This window comes from Condylura cristata, unplaced genomic scaffold (genome assembly GCF_000260355.1).
Source record: "Condylura cristata isolate star-nosed mole 26May11 unplaced genomic scaffold, ConCri1.0 scaffold00005, whole genome shotgun sequence".
Taxonomy (NCBI): domain Eukaryota; kingdom Metazoa; phylum Chordata; class Mammalia; order Eulipotyphla; family Talpidae; genus Condylura; species Condylura cristata.
The window spans coordinates 65757602-65778685 of NW_004567106.1; positions in this window are offsets into that span (position 1 = coordinate 65757602).

The window sequence follows — 21084 nt, forward strand, 5'->3', positions numbered from 1 at the left end:
TCTCCTCCAGGGCAGGCGGGAATCAAACTCATGCGGAAGTGGCTTTTAGCTTCTCAGTGCAGTGCTTTAACCCGCTGCGCCACCAGGGAGGGCCCAAATAAATCTGTTTTTAAAAAAAAATTATGTAAAAGTCAAGTTGAAGCTGTCATGACAAATAGAACTCAGTTAAATACAGAATGCTCTGTTAGAAACTGCAGCCGTCTTACATTTTTCTACAGTACAAGTAAAAGGTGTGGTTTTGAAAATAATTATTTTTATGTTTATTTATCCACTACCAATTTGGCAAAATAACTGAGGTAAAATCACTGTGATGTGCCAAATGATACAGGAACAAAAATTCACTGTACACAATGCATTTAAAAAGTACCACAAGACCTATACCTGAGCGAATTCATCAGAGACAGGGTGGGGAGCAGAACAGGCAGATGGACTGAAATACTCTGCTGAGGGGAGCAGCGGGGAGACAGAAGAGGTCTGCTGCGCCATGTGGATCCTCTCCCTGGCCGGAATTGAACTCATGATGCAGTGGTTGTGGATAGCTTGATAATGCTGAGACTTAACCCCTGCACCACCGGGCCATTTTTAAGTGATAAAAAAAGCAATACTGCTTATTAAAAATATATCGATACTACACAAATGGCACAATCACTTGATATTGACAGTTGCCTCGATAATCGAGGCACTGCAGAAAAAGGAGTAAGATGCTTCCCTACCTACACCTGAGAATTTTGTCTATGATTGAAATGATGAAAATTGAACTTCAAATTCAATTTTCTTGTTTCTAGATGAGATAAAACAATATCATCTTCAAAGGACAGTTTAAAAGACTGAAAGGATATAATGCCTTTTCAGTGTTATAGATGGCAAATTGTAATTTAAAGACCTTCAATGATCATGAATTACTGCTGCCATTAAATACAAATAACTGAAATTACCTGATGAACAAAATAAGGAAAATGATACTTATAGGAGTTTAATGTAATGGAACCACAATCCTAAATTCATCTCTCAAATCTACACTTAAAATAGTCCATTTGAGATACTGTATAATATTTGCAACTATAATTTATGGGATGCACTTCCAGTAACTTCCTGTAGCTCTCACAATAAATTCAACCTTATGACAGCATTTGCCAGTGGAGAATTTTATAAATTCATGAAAACAAAATTTATTAAAGGTATACCATGTCACAAGAAAAAGTGTATTTCTTTAGAAAATAAGACATTGGAGCAACTATTGAAACTATCATAAAGAATTTTGTCAGTCAAAACAAGCTTATAATTATTTTGTAACAAATTAATTACTTAGTTACTTAAGTATATAGTAAATTATTATTAAGATAAAAAATTAATTGCGAATTACTTAAGAATATAGTAAATTATTATTAAGATAAAAAAGTGTACTTCCTATTATTATGCATTCAATAACTTAATCTGTAGCATAACCTCAGGAGGCTGTAATTTTTATTATTGTGAAAATAATCTACTTCCTTGTAAAAATTGTACTGGGACAAAAAAAAACTAATTACACTAAAAAAAGGCTAATTCACACAAAGGCTACATATGTGTGCCTAAGTGTGATATGAAATGGACATTCTTATACAAATAGAGTGAACATGTCAAAGAGTTCCTGAACTTGTTAATAAGGGGGCCAGTAAGATGATTAAAATCATTCAAAATAGAATTTAAGAATTTTTACAGTAAATGGGGGGGAAGTGATACCAATGTAAAATTAAGTTAGATAAAGTATAAAATGATCAAATTTTGTAAGACAACAAACCATAAGCTTCAGCTTTCTATTTTCTACCAAATAAGAAAATCCCTACATCAAATCAGATTTCAGAATTATAAAATCTCTGGGCTGGTTTTTAATAAATTTTACCAACAAGTTTATGTTCCAAGAATATGATCAGAAAACATTCTTAGCATGACATTAATTAATTAATTTATTGGGCTAATAGTAACCCTGCATCTTCACATTGAAGTAAGAGTCATACTTGGTTGTATCAAAAGCAAAATAAACTCAAGCTCACAAAACACCAAGGAATAAAGACTTAATTAACTAGTTTGCAACGAGATGGAAGACAGGTTTTCACTGTACCTCTCACAGACAGAACCTTATTTTGGAAATCCCGTTGAATACCTGTTACTCCACACTGCTAATCCAGCAGCTAATCTTTCCACTGGGCCCTCCGCCCATACACAACACATTCCCAACCTGTTGTTTCTAGGTGCAAAGGAACACAACCTTCTGCAGTATTGCAGCTAGCCACCCAGAAGTACAGGACCCAGAATAGACCCCTTGATATAGTGCCTATGTTTAATGGAAGGAGTTTGAAAAATGCCTCCCCTTCACCCTTCTTCCCTGACCTGAGAACTGTATCATGAATGTCCCAAGTTGAAAAGTTTCCCCTCCCTGAGAATATGGTGTGAGAAATCTGCCTAAATAAACTTTACTAAACTAACCCCAATCTTTCTAGTTACTTCTTTGCCTTTGACTACCCTTAGCTCAAACCTCTTTGATATGTCAATTCTTCACAAATTTAATATTTCTTCAGCTAAAAGATACAGATCTTTATTGCTTTGGTTACTTCTTTGGGTCTTTCTTTTCTTGGGAAGTCCCCAGTGCACATATAAAAATTCAATAAAATTAATACGCTTTTCTCCTGTTATGTGTCTGTCAGTTTAATTTCCAGACCCAGTCAGGGACCTGAAAGAGTCTTGAAGTGTTGAAAAGCTTTTTCTTCCCTTATAATACATTCAAGTACAGGATGAATAATGAATTCCAAATTTTTCTTTTTATTGCTCCCATTGATCAAAATTGACCAAACTTGCCTCAGACAAATAAGTAACACCATAAAGATAAGATAAACAGGTTGGCTGTTTCCAGTTATTTCCCAAAAACTGTGCTCTAGGTTTTCACCTCCATTATCCCAGTCAAGCCTCGCTATAAAGTGGGTAGATATTACTGTTTCCATAGAGCAAATTAAGTCATGGAACCTCGAAGAGGCTGATGTGTTACAGATCATGATAAATAAATAGCAAGAGACTCAGTTTTACAAATTCAAGCCTGGAGCTGATTCCTTGTATGTCAGCCTCGAAGTTACAGCCCCTTTGTTCTACTTGTACAAATGCTAGAATGTGTGCTCACCTGTAGGTGAGCACAAAGCTAATATAATAATCCATGAACTCTACTTCTAGTCAGGATTTCTCAATCTCAGCTCTACTGACATTTTTCTGTTTTACAGGAGGCTGCTCTCTGCACTAGGCTTAGCAATACCCTGCTTCTACACCCTCCCGTTCTTTCCTGTCCACTTACAGGCGACTGGCCCCAGCTGAGAGCCGTTTTCATTCTACATGGAATTCTTTTGGAATTATTTTAAGATTTATTTATTATTTATGCATACAGAACTGGGGTACGGTGGTGAGAGGATTCACCAGAGACAGAGTGGGGAGCAGAACAGGCAGATTTACTGGAACACTGCTGAGGGGAGCAGCAGGGAGACAGGGGAGGTCTGCCGTGCCATGTGGGTCACCTCTGGGGCGGGGATCAAACTGGCACTGAAGCAGCTAATGCAGCTTCACAGTGCTGTGCTTATACCTGTTGCGCCTCCAGGGAGGGCCCTCTTTTGGAATTTGGACTCTTATTCCCTTCAGCCCATGGGGCTGAAGGGAGCACATGGGGAGCTGGAGTGCCAGCCTTCCTGCCTGTACCCTCCAATGAGTTTTTCTGGGAACTGTTATTCTTTCTTGGAGGGCTTCCACAGACCATTTATAGTGTCTCCATTCCATGTGCTGCTCACCCAACTGCTTACTCCTTCACTGGTGGCTATTGAGGGCCAGGGGGATGAAAATTGAATTGGTTGCCCAAGAATGATTTACTGAAGTCTTGAAATATCTCCCACAACTGGATTAACTATTTTGATTAATTTGACCTGTCAGTTTGTTGGGAAGAAAGGGGTAGCCACTTAATTTATTTATTCACTTAATTTATTCAGCTTAATAATTTATTTAGATTCACTCATTTATTTATTTTACTGATACTGGGACTAAGATGACTTTTTTTTTTTTTTTTACTAAATTGAACAGTTAAAACAATCAGATTAATTGTGCATTTAGACTCAAGCTGAAATGCAGCCTCATTCTCGGTACAAATTATTTCATACCCTTTATTCTCCAGAGAATGGAGCTGAGTTAATAATCACAGTGTATAGAGCTGTTTCTAGCCATTCTCATTTCTTTTTGTTGCAAAACGAGTTGGATCATTTTTTTCCTTGAACTTCAAAAACTATTGAAAAAAAAATAAAGGTGGAACCCGAGGGCTTGCAAAACACTGTCTTTCAGGCAAGAGAGGGTGTCATCCCTCTTGTGAACATAGAACTGTGTGTACAATGAGTGAGTTTCTGTCTGTCCATGGTGGATTTCCTGTGTGATGGAGGGAAGAATAAGAGGAGACAAACCAGAGGGTTCATGTCACACTAGATTTCTTAGGAAGCTCATAAAAAGGATTTACTGTATTTTGATTAATCCATCCTTCATCCACCTTGAATGTCTCCATGGCAACCAGATATTTGTTTCCCAAAGATGGGCTTTCAGACTGTGGAAGGTTCATTCAGCTCCATGCAACCTCCCACCCTACCCCCATCTTCCTGAGACTCACATCTTTGAAATTCAGCTTGCATAGACAATCACTCCCAAACTCTTGTCTGTGTTACTGACACCAATGCTAGAATCATTTTATCAATGACAAGACATGATCAATTTTTTGAAGCACTTTCTCAAAGCCAACAGAGACATCTGTTTCACATCTGTACCTCAGAACATCGGTTGCTAAAGCTTAGCCTAAAAGAGACTAGGTAAGAGGCGTTGGGGGCTTTTTCAAAAGAAAAGATGCTTTGTCCTATGTTTTTAAGAATACTCCAGAATGTCCACCCTAGACACAAAAGTCACCTTTCATCAAAAAATGAATAATGGCTTTCTCGAAACCCAGTTATAAAGCACAATATAATTCAAGGAGTATTAACATGCAAAGAACATACGTCTTAGAAATGAGGTTGCATGATTTGCCCAAAGTCTCACACAGAAATCGAAGGGAAATGAAGATACAGAGACACAAATGCTCACACACAGCTCTGCCTGCCCTACAGCTTGGCCCCTTTGTTCACAAAGCTGTCCAGAGCGCTGATGCTGCCTGCGTGTAAATTTTTCCTTTCCCTGGAAATAAGAATCTGCTCCATCATACACCCTCCCCAAATTTTTACTTTTCAATATGGAAAGATGGCATTGGATGGATGGATGGATGGATGGATGGATGGATGGATGGATGGATGGATGGATGGATGGGTGGATGCATGGTTAAGTTCTTTATTTAAAATCTGGACAATAGATACCATTTTTACTATATATTCCCCAAAGGTGTTATGTATTACATTCCACTTGGTATTCTTCTATAATGTTTGTTACAATCAGGACTTTTTAAATTGTTTTTGATTGATTAATTTTGATCAATCCTAGAAAAAGTTAAAAAAAAAACCTCCCAAAAATTCATCTTCAAAGTTCATAATATACGCCCAAATAAATCTATTTCTGATGAAAAAAAAAAAAAAACAGCTTGACCTTTTATGCAATTGTCATGGCGTAAGTACAATTTCCACAGCTTTTCTCACTTTATTTCTAAAAAATATCACCAGTGAGTTGTAGTGTTTTATTCATGGTTAAAATAAAGAAAGCGGGTTCTCTCACTCATATCATGGAACTATTTTTTTTTTTTAACCAAAAAGTAATATTGAATTAGTCTTACGCACAGTTTAGGAATAATAACTTGAATTATTGGAATTCATTTGGGAAGCCCAGTCTCACTTAAAATTGCGGCTGTCTGCAGTGTAATAAATGTGATGGATGGCCTTCTGCAGCCGTGCGCCGTAGCTGCTCCCGGGCCAGAGAGGGACTCTTTGTGTGTCTGCATGAGAATATTTCTTGAACATTCTGCAACTGTTTCCAACAGCAGCTACTTTGGAGTCTCCAGCTCACAGTTATTTAAGAATAGCCTGTTGTTTTCCAATCACCCTGGATCAATGCAGATTGCTTGTGAGGAAAAAATCCTGGTTGAAGACTGATGACTTGTAAACCAATAAAAATGCACAGAGAGCATCTCACTTCTCCTGTGCTTTGTCATATTGTGCTAGAAGGAAAAAACTGGTTTCCACTTGTAATTAGAACAGTCCCATGTCATCAAAGAAGGCAAATGAATTCCATTAAGTCTAAATGTGTTGTTGTTGTTTTAAAATAAATTACGTAAACAAACTTCCAAACAAAGTAAGAGCAAACTGCAAACAGTGCCCCTGCTCACACCCCAGTATGTCTTGTTCCACCTTCCAGTTGGTGACAATACTGAGTCTGTGCGCAAGGATAAAGCAGAAAACTAAAGAAATGCCCTGAGAGACACATAACCCACAAATCAAGACACATTTTTCATTTTGTGAATTTATACATCAAAATAAAAATTTGCAGGAAAAAAAAAGGTTTGTCAGGCTTTTTTTCTTACGTATCATCACAAAACCTTGAATCATGGACTTTGTCATTGGGAAGAAATCTTCGAGACTGTTTAATCCATGGAAAAACCAGGGGAGGTGGAGGCTGGGAGAATCACCCATTATTGCATTATTCTAGAGTTAGAAACACATCCAGACTCCCTAAAATCGTTCCCTCCTGTTCTGCTTCGCCATGGGAAGGGGGAAAAAGACACACCCCGACCTGCCCCATTACAACAGTGGAATGAGGGGCTTCTCACTAGCAAAGGGAAGGGCGAAGGAAACTGAGACTGTCACATGTTGTATAATCTGACCAACGGCACACAGCTACCAAGCGAAGTGGAATTTGAACCTCAATTTCAACCTGAATGGATTCTCTGAGCAGCCTCTGTCCTCCCCACATCTAAGTTCAGGCTGTTGATGAAAGGCATTGAGAAGAGAGAATATTTTACTGAAGTTTCAGGGGGGTAGCCATTAAGAAAATTCACACCACCGATCACCATTGGCAGAAATGTATATTCTTTATGTATTTCTGTTCTTGCACACCAAAATTCCTTCCACACCACAGTACCTGGCTTCTTTTCTCTGATGCTACAAAGGACTTGGACTTCCAATTGCTTAATCAGCATAAATGCAAGGTTTCTGTGGAAAAGCTACAGACATCAAAATGCTGCTTACATTTTACAAAAAAAATATAGCACCTTTAGGTTACTTCTAGTACCTCACTGGAATAACCGCAAAAGTGCATAGATCTGTTTGAATAACATTTTTGTATTTCAGGAGTAAATACTCGGATGTGAGGTCACTGGATGCTGTGGAATTTCTATTTGTAATTTCTGGAGGAATCTCTCGACTGCTTTCCACAATGGCTCCTGCACTTTGCACTCCCATCAGCAGCGTATAAGGGTTCTGTCTCTCCACATCCTATCCTGTCTCTGGAAGAATGGCCACTCTAGCAGGTGTGAGGTTTATTGCTTTGATTTGCATTTCCCCACTAATAAGAGCTGATGAACCTCTTTCATGTGCCTGTTAGCTACATACATTTCTTCTTTGAAGAAGTGTCTATCCAGGTGCTCTGCCCTTTTATAAATCTAGTTGGTTTTTGTTTTTGATGTTGAGATTTATAAGTCTTTTGAATATTTTGATTTTTTTAAGATTTATTTTTATTTGTTTATGCATCTAAGAACTGGGGTGTAGGCCAACTTTAGGGGTGAGAGGATTCACCAGAGACAGCGTGGGGAGCAGGCAGATCCACTGAAATACACTGCTGACAGGAGAGGTCTGCTGTGCCATGTGGGTCACCGACCTGGCCAGGGATCGAAATCGTGCTGCAGTGGCTGGAGAGAGCTTGGTAGTGCTGAGACTTTAACCTCTGTGTCACCAGGAAGGCCCCTTCTGTGTATTTTGGGTATTAATCCTTTGTGCAAATATCTTCTCCAGGATGACCTTTCATTATGGTGTAAATTGCCTGGTTTGATGGTATCTTTTTTTTTTTTTCCACTTTTGTTTCCCTTGCTGCTGAAGTCAAGTCCCCAAAGACATCTTGAAGGCATATTCCTATGCATCCTACTATATATTTATGGTTTCAGATCTTATATCCAAGTCCTTAATCCACTCTGAATTAATCTTTGGGTAGTAGTCTGGTTTCATCCCTTTGCATGTGGCTATCCATTAAGACACTTAACACGATTAAGATGGCCTCTCTGGTGGCACAACGGGTTAAAGCACAGCACTGTGAAGCTGTCTGCAGCCACTGTAGCATAAGTTCGATCCCCAGCCAGGGAGGTGACCTACAGGGTGCAGCCGACCTCTCCAGACCCGCCCACTGCTCCCCTCAGCAGTCTACTTAAGTCTTCCTGTTCTGCTCCCCACTCTGTCTCTGGAGAATCATCTCACCGCCCCTGCACCTCTGGCCTGTACCCCAGTTCTGTGTGCATAAATAAATAAGTCTTTAAAAAAAAAAGAACCATTAAGAAATTTCCCTGCTCCATGGTGAGCTCATGTCTCCTTTGTTTTAAATCAGTCGGTACCTGTGTTAATTTCCAGTGATGCACACCTGAAACCTATACAATGCTATAATGCAATGTTGCTTCAATAAAAAAGGGAGGGGTGGGGCTTCAGAGGGGAAAACATAGCCAAACTAATAAAAACAAACAAGCAAAATAAACCCCCAAGATGCCAACAAGAGTGTGAACTTATAAAACCCAACCAACATATGCTAGCGGGAGCCAGACTAACTCGTGGGGTTTTATGAACTGGCTGTGAGGTTCACATGCTGGAAGCCAGAGAGAAGGCAGCTACTCAGGAAGGAGGGTCAGTCCTTACCTGGCCAGGGAGCTGGGCCAGGGCTGTGTGCACCGGTAACCTAAAAATTAAAGTCTGAAGTGAGGGGGAATCAAGGCTTTATTGGGGATAAGGAATGACAGTCTGGGGAGCACAGCTTCTGACAGAATTTTTTTTAAGATTTATTTATTTATTTATAAATATAAGAACTGGGGTACAGGCCGGAGGTAGAGGGGTAGGAGGTGAGAGGAACACCAGAGACAGAGTGGGGAGCAGAACAGCCAGATTGAGTGAAACACACTGCTGAGGGGAGCAGCGGGGAGACAGGCGAGGTCTACTGCGCCCTGGGGGTCACCTCCCTAGCCGGGATCAAAGTCATGTTGCTGTAGCTTCAGATAGCTTCATGTGCTTTAACCAGTTGTGCCACCAGGGAGGGCCCACTTCTGATAAAAATCTAAATAAGCACTGAGACAGTGTAAAAGTTGGAAGCTTTAATGGAAGGAAGGAGGAAGATGAAGTCAAGTGGTTAAAGAAAAGAGTTCATTAGTGTTAACAAACTATTGTTGGCTATACTCTTGGTTACTAATTCCATCCTCTGGCAAAAGTCCACTGTTTTTAGAACTTGTATCAGTCTATTCTCCTGCTACTCTTCTAACCAACAGTTCCTGAAATAAATACCACTTGGCTATTCCAAGAGCTATTCCAAAGCTCTTTGGCCTCAAAAGAACAAACAATGCAACAGATTTTCTACCATGGCGACCCCCACCCTATTTATGAAATGCTCCAGGTATGTCAGCTACTCTAGGAGTTTGAGGCACTGGTCTGACTCTGAGGAGAAGATTTTGAAAACATCTTCTATAATGAAGCTGATAGATGACCATCAAGGAGACTGTTTTTGGAAACTGAGGCAGGAGTGACTGCCTCAACACTACTTAAAAGCACATGCTCTAGCAAATTACCAATGAATTTAATTATATCAAAGACTTCTAGTATTTTCTGGGGTGTCTGAGTCTGGGTGACTCGTGGCTGCTGGCAGTGGCCACCTGGCTTCCTGTTAGAGCTGTGGGGTGGAGTGGGTGAGTGGATGGCCTCTGGCTGGAACGAACCACTCTCTTGGTAGAGGCTGGGAGCTGAGCTAGAGTCACACAAACTCTGCTGCTGCAGGATTTGCAGTACCTAATAAAGATTTGTGCAAGTCATGAAGCGTACAGAAATAAAACACGTTTCTCAAATTCTACCAAAATCTGCCTGCACTGGTGGCTCCCACACAGGTGGTTGAGCCCAGCACAGCAAAATGAGAATAGCAGTAATGCTAGGTGTTAACCATATAGTCAAGAAAGAAAAAAAGAGATGACCATGGAGGACTTATGCTTTTAAATAACCCAGACAGGCCCTCGCTGCTGGTGGAAGGGGTTAAAGCACAGCACTATGAAGCTATCAGCAGCCACTGCAGCAAGAGTTCGATCCCCGGCCAGGGAGTGACCCACATGGCACAGCAGACCTCTCCCAATCCTCACCGACCCCCCCACTGCTCCCCTCAGCAGTGTGCATCAACCTGCCTGTTCTGCTCCCCACGCTGTCTCTGGTGAATCCTCTCAACCCCCACACCTCTGGTCTATACCCCAGTTCTTGTATGGGTAAATAAGTAAATCTTTAGAAAAAATAAAATAAAAGTAAGCAAATAAGCATCAAAGAAATTGAAAGGTACAATTTCCCTTCCCTATTCGAAAGAAAAGGATTCAAGGTTGAAATTTATGTTTTATAAGTTTTTTTTTAATACATAATCCCTACAGATATAAAATATCCTAGGGAATAAAAAGAGAAGTCACCAAATCCTATCCCAATGTCCAAGAGAATAAGGACAATATTTCACTAATGAACATAGATGCAAAAATTCCAAAATTGCAAAGTTTAAGATAACATCAGATTCTAATTATTCCTAATTATTTTTGAATTTTGTATCTTTGAATTTGCCTACTGAAAATTCACTTGTAACCTCAAAATCAATACATTCAGGGGAACTCACAAGCACCAAATTGCAAAATATTTGTTTTTCCTCCTCACAGGTTGCCAGCTGAGCTTGGACAAGGCAAACATTGCATTTTCTTCTTTTAGCTCTTATACAATAAACAAGCTCTTTGCTCCCTACTTAATGTCACATTTTTGTGTTTTTTATGAGTCATTTTGCCATTTAAAATGACTCTTAGCACAGTGCTAAGGTGTATCAAGTTTTCTTCATTCAAGTTTATGTTTTGCTTTAGGACAAAAATAGGTTAGATACACTTTGTTCAGGGACATGGTAGAGGTCAATGTCAATGAATCAACAATATATATTAAGTAATGTGTCTTTAGACCAAAACACACATAAAACAAGGTTATATATTGACTGATTGACTAAAATGTGTCCAGAAACCTTTGAGAACATAAGTGTGCATTAGGTTATATATTGACTGATTGACTAAAATGTGTCCAGAAACCTTTGAGAACATAAGTGTGTATTTCCTGGAGGAAACGTGATTGATTATTTGCTAACTCAGTACTTACAGCGACTATAGACCATAATTACTGTGAATTACAAGCATAGAGCTTATGCATGTGCAAAACAAGATAACCATTATCAAGCAAAGTTGACCTCATGAATACAAGGATGCTGTCAGGGAGGAGGAGAAATGTCCCTTTTCTCTGGGCTCTTCCCAGGTTGGTGGGGCAAGAAAGTTGGCATCAGATAGATTATTAAAACAAAACATTTAATGACACACATAGGAAATCTATATAGGTGTGGATTCCAAAACCAGTGGGGTAAACGAGGATTTATACCCTGAGCCAGACATGGGAGAAGGCTCTGGGGCTTAAGGAGAGAGAAGGGGGATTCAGGTGAGAACCAGAGGGTGATTCCTATGCTAAAGACCAGACACGCTATAATAAGATGTTTACCTCCTTTAGAGACAGGATTCTTGAATAAAAACATCATTTTCTGGTCAACTTGCTAGTTCTGGGGAATACACCCAATTTAAATTTTTTCTAAATTACTAAGCGAGTGGTAAAAGTTGCCTGTAACCCTGGAGGGCATTGAGAGAGGAGAGTTTGAAATCATCTTAATGAAAGCGCAAAAGCAAATGCCAACCGGGGAAAAGCCCACAGGACTCCTGTTTCCTTTGGAGTATCCTTAGATCATTAGACTATAACTCCCCTAAAAGACCTTAAGCAAACCTCTAGCATGCACCCCCACTCCAAGTTTCTCTGTTGACAGATGAAGAAGATCCAGACCACCTGTTTAATTAACCAAGGCAGAGAAACATTCCCCCAAATGCAAATGGCAACAGGGAGATAACAGGAGGAACCTGCAGAAACTCAGAATTTGCTTTTGAAAGACACCCTTATAAAAACCCTATTTTAGACCCCACAATACCGACTTTTGTCTCTTTTGTTTGGCTTGTCATTGTCAACAGGCTGAAAGCTTGGGTCTCTGCAACATAAGGAGACCTATCTGAACGCCGTGGGAAAGCCTCTCCTTCAGTGGTCAACATAACACCATCAATGTAGTTTACCATGTTACATTTTAAAAGGTAAAATCAATACAGTCTTCTTAGTCGATTGAGATAAAAGCACTCAATAAAACTCAATTTTCACTTATGGTAAAAGTTCTCACCAAGTAGGAACAGAAGACATCATTTTCAAACTCATCAATAATTTGGGAGATATCTATGAAAGACTAAAAGTCTAAAATAATACTGTAAAATAGGGCCCTCCCTGGTGGCACAACAGTGAAGCACTATGAAACTAGCTGCAGCCACCTCAGCGTGAGTTCGATCCCCGGCCAGGGCGCTGACTCACATGCCTCGGCAGACCTCTCCTGTCTCAGCCGCTGCTCCCCTCAGCAGTGTATTTCCGTCAATCAGTCTCTTCTGCTCTCCATCTGCCTCTGAAGAATCCTCTCACCTCCTGCCTACACCCCCTCCTCTTATATGTATAAATAAATAAATCTTAAAAAATAATAATAACTATCAAGTTGAAATTAGTATTCCCTGTGGCCCAGAAATTTTACTTTTTAAAGTATTTATGGCAGGTGTATACCAGAAGACAACAAATATGCTAACTTGTTTATAATAAGAAAAAAGTGTTTTCAAACAACATGATCAGTTGGGAAATGTGAAAATAAGTTTTGGCATTTTTAGAGTGGAACACTGCATAAGTAGATTACCATTTTGATGAGAGAATCAATCTATATGTACCAATAGATCTCAAAGAGACAATGTAAGAAATAGATGCAAGTTGCAAAAAAATCAACCACCACCACACTGATAAACGGAGTCCTGGAGCAGGCTGCTCTGTGCAGGATGCTACTGTGGAGCAAGAGCTGGGCCTTTTGATTGATAGAATAATACAGCATCAACTGTAAGGAGAAGGAGCACACATCATCTGTCACCTAAAGGATCGGGGCTGTGGTCTGGCCCCAGGTGCTTCTCATCTGCTCGATGACTCAGTGTTGTGATTGAGACCCAGCCCGAGACCCCAGCAAGGGTTTCAGTCTTATCACCAAGGCATCCACTGATCAGCTTCTGGGGATGGGGGGGGTCCCTTGTTGCACAATTGTCATCGCTCCCCTAGGCATTCCCAGTCATACCTTGTGAGGCACACATTTGCCAGGGTGACCCAGCTTTTTGCTCTTTGGCTGCTTGTAGGGTTGGGCTCCTGGAATTGATGAGGCTGTTCTGACCTTGTCCAGGAAAGCAGAACTGTAGGTAAGGAAAATGGTGGCAAACAGGCTGCTGAGGATTAGCAGACCCGCACGGTATGACGCCATTGTAGTTTTTAAATGTGTAAAAATACAATACATATAATCAAAAAGTATAAAAAATAGACTCTGTATCAGATTTGTAATGAAGAGAAATGGAGGAGGAAGGGGATGATGTAGAGAATTCAATGATATAACACCCTTCTTCTTTTGCATAAAATTTTGGGGGAAATTAGCATTTCTTAATTTTGAGCCATGAAATTGAAGGTATTGGTTATATTGTTCTCTGTTTTAAAAAAATAAATAAAAGAATGAACACTAAAGTCATACATGTTGAACTGGAAATATTCATACTAATCTGTCACATCATCAAAGTTTAAAACCCTTAAGCTCAAATTTTCCTTTTGTTAAAATGTCTAAAATCGATTCAAGCTGGAATTGCTCATGCTAAAACCCCACATCAGCAAACCAAAAATTAACTAAGTTTCTATTCTCAAATTTCAAGGGTTATCTTTTTCCTGGGTGACAAATGTCAACTTTTCTTTGTCATTTTTATTTTTCCAAGTAGAAGACATTTTAGAATAAAAAGAATTTGCCTTTTGTGGACCTCCCTGGTGATACAGGCTAAGTCTCAGCACTATGAAGTTATCATAGCCACTGCAGCACAAGTTCGATCCCCAGCCAGGGAGGTGACCCACTTGGCACAGCAGACCTCTATCCCGCCTACTGCTCCCTTCAGCAGTGTGTTTCAGTAGATCCACCTGTTCTGCTCCCCACTCTGTCTCTGGTGAATGCTCTCACTGCCCCTGCACCTCTGGCTTGTACCCCAGTTCTGTATAAATAAATAAATAAATCTTTAAAAAAAATTTTTAAATATGCTTTTTGTAAGTTGGTTTCTTATAAAAAGTTTCAAGACATAGATATTTTTATCAACGAGTTTGTGTTCTATTTTCCTTCATGACTCGCATTTTACTTTTACATGTAAATGATTGAAGAATTTAAAACCAGCTCCTATATAATGTTTTAGATGTATCCTCACCTGTGATGTGTAAACACTGACAGCTTTCAAGACAGGGATTCATTACAGAGAGATCATCAGGACATGAGCCACTGCAAATATCCAACTAATCTTGGGGACTTAAACCTTCGATGGCTTTCTGAGTGGTAGGAAGACCCCAGCAATAATCCTACTATTCACTGCTGTGAGTAATGACCATCTTTTGGGGATGTGGAGGACCCAAAACTTCACTGCCTTGGTTTGCATGATAAAGAAAGGTCACAGAAAGTCAGTACACTGGTGAGCAACTCTTCAGATGGCAGAAAAGATCAAGAAACTAGCAGAAATGTCTCAAAACTGGACTGCCACTCTGTAAAGAATTCTCTCTTTGGAGATTACACATCTCCAAAAGGTTGCTACTTACAAAACATAAGTGGAATTTAAAAGCTACTTCTTCCTGTGGACCTAGCTTCTTTTTTTTTTTTTTTAAGATTTATTTATTTATGCATATTAGAACTGGGGTACAGGCCAGAGGTGCAGGGGTGGTGAGAAGATTCACCAAGGACAGAGTGGGGAGTAGAACAGACAGATGCATTGAAGTCCACTGCTGAGGGGAGCAGTGGGCGGGAGAGGTCTGCTGCACCATTTGGGTCAGCTCCCTGGCTGGGAACTGAACTCATGCTGAAGAGGCTTTAGCTTCTTAGTGCTGTGCTTTACCCTGCTGCACCACCAGGGAGGGCCCAGACCTAGCTTCTTTGTTGTGGAGGGAGGGATGAAAGAAACAGTTCATTTTCACCAAGATCTAAAAGTGACTTTCTTGCATTTAATTTTAGAAGTAGTGTATCCCCTAGGCTCAAGCTTAACTCTCGCTTCCTTCGTCCTTCCCATTCTAATATTTTGGATAAAAGTTCTGAAAAATAAGTGTTTATGAATAAGTAGTAATCCAAGTCTTTTACCTTCTCACGTGTTATTTTCCTATTATAATTTTCTGAGAATTTTTATAAATTAAGGGTTTTCTGCTACTCGGGCAAGCTAAGTTACCCATCAAAAAGTTGGTCCAAGTACAACCACCATGACTGAAAGACCTAGAAATAGGTAAGAGTGAATGAACTCTGCAAACTTTAAGAAAGAACTGGCTTTATGTGGAGTGTCAATAGAATGACCACTCAGAGAAGACCATATAATCATTCCATAAGTTCTCACTTTATATAATTGCGGTGGGACCTAGTTCATCACGTCACAGCTGCAGTTCATGCTCTGCCATGTATTAGGTGCACAAATTTGTACAGATCACCAAAATTTTCTACATCTCAAGTCTTTTCATTTGTGAAATAAACTCCACCCTACTTCCTTTGCAAGATCTCTTTGAGGAGAAAAATCAATGGCTATTAAGGGCAGCATAGAGCATCTCCCCAATATACACCTCAGGGTCCAGTTTTTTTTTTTTTTTTTGAGAAATTGCAGATGGGGAGAACCTCTGAAAACAGAAATGTTACCCTTCTTTAAAGGAAAATTACATTTTTACAGAAAATCTCCATTAGTAGAGGGGTCTTCCTCTGGGTTCCGGAGAAAGAGCTACTAGCAGAAGCAACTTTTTCATCAAGAAACTTAGTGAATAACAGGACAAACTTTGTTTGCTGTATCTTTCCTCGCTGCTCCTTGTGAAATACCTTCCTGCCACCTAGGAGACCAAGCCCTAGGCCTTTCCATAGTGCATGGTGGTAAATAAGTTTCAATCATCCAGTCATCTGAGGAGTCATCTTTTTGTGGGAGTCCGGGGCCTAATACTTAGTAAAAATTACTTTTTCTAAGAAAAATACCAGATGGTTTCACTCAGCAGGAGCATAAACCCTCGGGGGTGGGGGGCTGAGGGGAGCCTCGAGGGGGTGAATAATAATAAAGAATGAACAACTATTTACGGGGTGGAGTGGGGAATGGGGTAAAAAATGGCGGGGGAGTGCACGGGACTATGGTGATGGCACACGGGTGAATTGGTGATGGGAAGCCCACGGGGATTACAACTGAGATGGAAACAGTCACAAAATGATGTAAAAATAAGCTATTATAATAAAAATATGTTTTCTCCTGTTAATCTATCTTAATATCTCTTTCATTCTTAGATTAACCACTGAATCTAGAAGGGTGGGAGGTAAATTTTTGCTCACTCAACGGGGTCTGCTCATCCTCACACACAAAGGCGGAGGAGACTCTTAGCATGAAAGAACTTCAATAGAATTATTGTATATGGGAAGGGAAGCGGAGAAAAGGACATTCCAAATGAGACACCCAAAGTCACCCACCTCCTCATGGGTAAGTCCCCAATCCAACAGGGTCAGCCCAAAGTAAGGCTGCTGAGACCCAAAACTTGCTACAAGTCTAAGCCAGCTTCTGGCAGGGAAACAGGAAAGGGTTCTGAAGTGGATCTTAGAAAGCAGGGACAGAGGAGCAAAATCAAAGTAGAAATGTAGGTATTATTTGCCATTGTCAGTCTCCTGTGTGTCTCTCACCCACGTGTCTCTTCCAAGTCCCCCAAGCTCCTGGTGGAAATCTAAAGGTAAGAAGCAAGTGAGCCCTTTTTCAGGAATCTCCCCAGCTCCACCTGCTCTGTGTTCCACAGCTTCACCTGACCCGTTCCACACATCATTAAGTGGGGCAGGGAATGTGGTCCCTCCCCTAGCAAAATTGCTCTTGAACATGAGATGAAAATAACAGACAACAAACAGAGGCTATCAAAATGTTCCCTTAATTTCAGCTTCAAGATTTTCCCACCTCACTTACCAGATTTGGGGAGAGGAAATAGGAAACCTAAAGAATAATTGCATCTACTATCTCAGAGCCAGGGTTAAAATCTCTTGTTCCAGTGCTTGATGAACAAACATCTATAGGAACAAGAAAAAAATGGTGGCCTGGGGATGGAGAATAGAATAAGACTCCTAAAGAAAGAACATAACATGAATACCTGAACCAAAATATGACAGTTTATACAAAAGAAGGGGGGGAGGAACTAGTAGAGATTTTAAGCACTTATTCCCTCTTATAAAAGACATGCCAAACAAAAATGAAAATTAAAAAAAAAATCCTTCATTCTTTTATCTCTAAATTGGTAGTAGACTAAACAAGTCCCATATTATTTAAAGTAAAAATGAAAATAAAAACCATCCTTGCAACCTTGAAAAAGTGACTCTGAATGAAAAAAAAACAGACAATAAAAGACAAATATTGTAGAAGTTCCCTTACATGAACTTTTTATAATTGGCAAATTCATAAAAGCAAAAAAAAAAAAAAAAAAAAACCAGAATAGAGCTTCCAAGAAATGGAGGAAGGGAGACTGGGAGTTATTGCTTAATGGGTGCAGAGTTTCTGTGTAGGTGGTGAAAAGTCTGGGACACGACCATGAGAGCTGCACAACATGTGTCTATAATCAATATCCCTGGACCATGCACTTCAGGTGGCTAAAAGGGCAATATTCTGTTATGTAATGGCACTAAAAATTGGGGTTTGAAAAGGTCCCAGTGCACTGATTTAACTTGAAGTGATTCATGCACAAAAGAGCGGATCCTGTGTTTGGAATCCCAGAAATACTGCAACAGGTGATGAAGTGGTAACAAACCAATAGCCTGAGAGATACTCAGAGACTGAGAATCTCGAGGACTCTGCCCTGTCTTATAGATGTCCTGTTGTCCGGTAATGGGATAGAATCTGGCATGGAGCAGACAACTCAGTGTGTGTTTAGTGGGTAATCTAGAATGAAATTTTTCTTGTGCATGCTTTCAAAAATTCTTATTTAGTGTCACTATGCACCTGGACACTGGGGTGTTAAGGTAAATGCAACACTGGCTTCCTTCAGACTCACAGTCTGCAGGGAGAGAACTGGGCTGCTTGCCAAGGACCGAGGCAGGTATGGGGAGTTGGAGACCCTTGGGAAATGCTACCTGGGAGCAGGTGAATGGAATATAGTGTCTCTGCAGAAACTCCATGCAAAGAACAGGATGAAACTGATCAGGGATGTTGCGTCAGGCAACACCACACTGATAAAGAAACTGGAGTCAGGAGCAGGCTATATAAAGCAGGACGCTGCTCAAGAACGAGATCTTGGCCTTTTTATTGATAACTGAGATCAAGCCCTACTTCTCCAGTCAGGGTTTCAATCTAATCAACAAGGCATTTCGCTAATTAGCTGCTGGGGTCCTTGGTTAAACATCAGTCAAGGCCACCCCACCGCGGTGTTCCAGTCATACCTCTTGATGTAGACTCTTCCCAGAGTATCCAGCTTTGTGCTCGCTCTTGATGTGAAAGGCACCTCACCTCGTAGGGTTGCGCTCCTATGAGCTGGCAGTTCTGGCCTGGCTTTAGGATACAGACTGCAGGTAACAGAATGGAGGCTGGACAGGTTGCTTAGGATTAGCAGGCCCAGGGGAAAGAATTTAATGTTAAGAATATTAACTTGATCTAAAAAGCAGGTCTGAAAGGGTTTTCATTTTCTGGGGCACAAAGTAAATCACCCCACATTCCTCTGGGTTCTTCCACACTGACAATCAAACTAATATCAAACAGGTTGATAAGAGAAACAGACAAGGGAGAGAAGAGGTAGGGGAACAAGAAATTTAATTAGGGTGTTTACTGGGGAAGGTACAGCAAACAAAATATACGCAGACTTATCTCTGTCTTCTCCATTGACAAGAAATAAGGAGATTAGGTCTTTATGGGACAGACCTTCTCAGAGAGAAATTTACATATAAATTAATATAGAGAAGCAACTTCCACACAGTCTTCAGAGGCCCTCCCATAAAATAAATCTCGTACCAAAAAAGGCATCTTTTGGAGTAGCAGAGTTTTGATCCCTGACAGATCCAAGGCATAAAGTAAGCAGATTTGTAACCCTCTCTGTATTTGCCAAAATATTAGTAAGGTATATCAATATGTTACCCATGAGATTTCAATCAATTTCACCTAGCAAAAATTATCTATTGTTTTTCATACAATAAGTGTATGATTTTTTACAATAGAATAATCAATACAACTTTCATTAAGAAACAATAAACGGTGGCCTCCCTGATGGCGCAGGGGTTAAAGTCTCAGTGCTATCAAGCTATCTGCAGCCACTGTAGCACGTGATCGATTCCCGGCCAGGGAGCTGACCCACATGGCACAGCAGACCTCTCCTGTCTCCCTGCTGCTCCCCTCAACAGTGTATTTCAGCGAATCTGCCTGTTTGGCTCCCCACTCTGTCTCTGTTGATTCTTCTCACCCCAGTTCTTGTATGCATAATTAAATAATGGATATTTTTAAAAAGAAAAAAAGAAACACAAAGGAAAGGAGGTGGAGAATAGAAGAAGAATGAAAAAGACTGACTGTGTACCCTAAAAAGGGGAGGTTCCGGGCCCTCCCTCGTGGCGCAATAGATTAGGACTCAGCACTGCAAGCAAGCCACAGCCACTTCAGTGTGAGTTTAATCTCCAGCCGCAGAGGTAACCCACATTGCGCGGCAGACCTCTCCTATCTCACCCTCTGCTCCCCTCAGCAGTGTACTATGTCCATCTGCTTGTTCTGCTCCCCACTCTGTCTCAGGTGACTCCTCTCACCGCCCCTTCACCTCTGGCCTGCAACCCAGTTCAGTATGCATAAATAAATAAATCTTTAAAAAATAAATAAAAGAGGAGGTTCCTCACTCCCTGCTCCATCTACTGAGCAGGGAGGAGAAGCTGAAGTGGACTTGGAGAGAAAACTGGAGGAAGCACGTGGAGCAGAGGGACCTGTGAAGAAGCTGCACTTGTTTCTCAGCTTTAACCTTGAACCAGGGGCTTTGGGGATATTTGAAAGTTATGTGGGTGAGAGACCTGTAGGGAAGTTGACAATGGCAGCCATTACCTTGATTTATATTTTGATTTTGCTCTTTTCTTCCAGGCCTGCCTGGCCCCTTCTGCCCCTTTCCTATGGTTGCCCACCAGAGGTGTTTTAGGCTTATGACAAACTCTCAGGATTCTGGTTGGGCCAACCCTGTTTAGCTGGACATTTACCCACCAGGGGCTGTGGAACTCTGGGTATTTCTTTGGAACACTGCTATCCTTTTCCCTCCCTTTCTTTCTTTGCTATGCACACCAGTTCTATTAAAGTTCTTTTCCATTGATAGACTGTTTTGTCTTTATGTGGTAAATGGCAGGAACTATTTAATGGAGTGCCCCTAAATCTGCCCACTAGCAAGATCACTCTGGTTCAGTGTGAAAAGACATTCAGGAAGTCTTCAAATCTGTATCAGTTCATGCTGCTCTCCTGCTCAAGGTCCTCCACTGGTTTTCCAATATAAATGTATTGAGATTCAAGTCTGGGACAGCAACAAGTCCTAAGGGTTGGTCCGATCTACCTCTCAGACCTCCTTGCCCTCTACCCACTCTGTGCCTCACTGAGCTCCAATCACCCTCCAACTCGTAGCTTGGTTGACCTCTTCATTGCATTCATGTCTCTGGTCATGTATAACCATGAGGCATTTTCAGTCCACCATTCCCTGTTACTCTGTCTTCTTCAACTATCTTTCTTTTTGC